This window comes from Citrus clementina, unplaced genomic scaffold (genome assembly GCF_000493195.1).
Source record: "Citrus clementina cultivar Clemenules unplaced genomic scaffold, Citrus_clementina_v1.0 scaffold_2, whole genome shotgun sequence".
Classification (NCBI taxonomy): Eukaryota; Viridiplantae; Streptophyta; class Magnoliopsida; order Sapindales; family Rutaceae; genus Citrus; species Citrus x clementina.
Window position 1 is genome coordinate 4,402,301 of NW_006262688.1, and position 2,821 is coordinate 4,405,121.

The 2,821-nt window shown below is 37.8% G+C and overlaps 1 non-coding gene across 1 annotated transcript; it reads left to right on the forward strand.

The window, feature by feature from the left end:
• The first annotated feature begins 2,433 nt into the window (after window positions 1-2,433).
• LOC112101386 lies at window positions 2,434-2,541 on the forward strand. Its single transcript, XR_002907512.1, has one exon. It is a non-coding gene; the product is annotated as a small nucleolar RNA R71 (small nucleolar RNA).
• The last annotated feature ends 280 nt before the right edge of the window (window positions 2,542-2,821 follow it).

The window sequence follows — 2,821 nt, forward strand, 5'->3', positions numbered from 1 at the left end:
TAGGAGTGAGAAGTGATCTTTCCTTGTGGCTTTGTTGAGCTTCCTGTAATCCATACATACTCTCCATCCAGTCACTGTTATTGTAGGAATAAGTTCATCCCTCTCATTAGCTATCAATGTTATCATTCCTTTCTTTGAAACACATAGAACTGGGCTCACCCACAAACTGTTTGATATTGAATATATGATTCCAGCATCCAATCATTTGATGATTTCCTTTTTCACCACTTCTTTCATAATAGAGTTTAACCTTCTCTGATGCTCCACCGAATTGCTATGACAATCTTCTAACAGGATTTTATGCATGCATATTGATGGGCTTATCCCCTTGATGTCTGCCATGGTCTATCCAATTGCTCTTCTGTATCTTCCAAGCAAATCTACTAGACTCAGTTCTTGACCTGCATTCAAAGTAGAGGAAATGATTACAGGGAATATGTTGTTTTGACCAAGATAAACATATTTCAAATGTGAAGGTAACAATTTTAATTCAAGACTAGGAGGTGATTCAATATATGGTAAAGTTGTTTTTACTTCCATGTCTGAAAGATTCAGATGCTCAATAAACCTATTATCCCTATCAGATTGCTTTTCTTCCTTCCAATCTATCTGGTTTGTTGCAATATCTTCCTCTTCTAAATCTTCAAAGGTGGTGACTTTGTTGATCTCATTACTGCAGCATCTGCCTATTCTGTCTGCTACAACAAAATCCACAACACTTAGGAAATTGAAATCTTCTACTTCATTAAGGTTCTTCATAGCCTCTAGTACATTAAATGTGACTTGCTGATCATTCACTCGCATGATGAGCTCTCATTTTTGCACATCTATTAGAGTCTTCCCAGTTGCTAGGAAATGTCTTCTAAGTATAATGGATACTCTTAATCAGCTTCAAAGTCTAGTACAATGAAGTCTACTGGGAAGATGAATTTGTCAACCTGCACCAGTACATCCTCAATTTTTTCTTCAAGATATGTATGAGATCTATCAGCTAATTGTAAAGTGACTGTTGTTGGTCTGCATTCCCCTACTCCTAGCTATTTAAATACAGATAATGGCATTAGATTAATACTGGCTCCCAAGTCACAAAGTGCTCTGCCAGTGTACCTAGTTCCTATAGAGCAGGGTATTGTAAAACTTCCTAGATCCTTCACTTTTGTAGGAATCTTATTTTGGAGCATATGACTGCTTTCCTGTGTTAAAGCAACAGTTTCAAATTCTCCCAGCCTTCTTTTTCGTGCCAAGATGTCTTTTAGAAATTTCACATAATTAGGCATTTGCTTCAAAGATTCCACAAAAGGTATGTTGATTTGTAATTGCTTCAGCACTTCCAGGAATTTGCTGAATTGCTTGTCTTATTTTTTCTTCTGGAATCTCTGTGGGAAAGGTGGTGGATGTCTAAACTGCTGGGTAGCTTCAGGAGGTACCAAACTCTGCTTGTTTAGTTTGTTGTAGGTCGTGGCTATTGGTGTTGCAGCTTCTTTTTCAGCATGTACTAGTTGAGTTCCTTCTGAAGTTGCTGTAGCTTGGCTCCTGTAACCAGTGTCTTGATGGTTGGTTTGTTGTAACATGCTTTCCTCTTGAGGTGGTTTTTGTGAGGAATTACTTTCCATCCCCTTTTTAGTCACATCAATTAGAATATCAACATTCTTTCCAGATCTCAAATTAATTACTTTGCAGTGTTCTTTGCCTTCTCTTCTAGGATCTTATGTGTTATTAGGTAAGCTTCCTTGAGTCCTGCTACTCATTGCTGTGGCAAGTTGTCCCATTTGGTTTTCCAAGTTCCTTAAGGATACAACTTGACTCTGCACAATTGCTTTATTCTTTGCAATGTATTCCTTAATCAATGCTTCCAGTGAAGTGATTGGATCATGACTGATATGTTTTTGCCCTTGACTCTGCTGATAAAAACCAGGTGGGTGAGTGTTCCTATTTTGTCCATTTAATGCTGGAGCATTTCGATTCTGACTGCTCCATGAAAAATTTGGGTGTTGTTTCCAGTCAGGATTGTGAGTATTTGAATATGGGTTATTCTGAATCTGTCGATTGAAATTACCCACATAGTTTACTGAAGCTGGATTTCCAGGACAATTATCAAAGTCATGTTCTTCACCACAGTATACACAAGAAAGTTCAGCAACTTGCTTCACTACTGCTGGAGCAGATGTCATGGCCTTTACCATGTTAGTCAATGAGGTTACTTGCGCTGATAAGGCTGTAATTGTATCTATGTTATGTGCCCCTGTTGTTCTTTTTGTTACTGGTTGCCTGGTTGATGACCACTGATAGTTATTATTAGCAATTCTCTCCAGAATTTCATAAGCTTCAGTGTAAGATTTGGATAACAGAGCTCCATTTGCTGAAGCATCCACCATTAATCTTGTACTCGGATTCAACCCATTGTAGAAAGTTTCCAATTGAATGCAACAAGGAATACCATGATGAAGACAACTTCTGAGCAGTTCTTTGAATATTTCCCAAGCCTCATACAAACTCTCATCTTTAAGTTGATGGAAAGAAGTAATCTCATTCCGTAATTTTGTATTTTTTGTCGGTGGGAAATATTTCATTAGAAATTTATCAGCCAACTCATTCCATGTAGTGATGGAATCAGATGGTAACGAATTTAACCATGCTCTTGCTCGATCTCGTAAGGAATAAGGAAAGAGCCTCAGTCTTAAGGCATCTTATGTTGCCTAGTAATCTTGAAAGCATCACTCACTTCCAAGAACAACTTAAGATAGAGATGAGAATCTTCATTTGGCAATCCATTGAATTGACCAACTGTTTGCAATATTTGAAACATCACTGGCTTCAATTC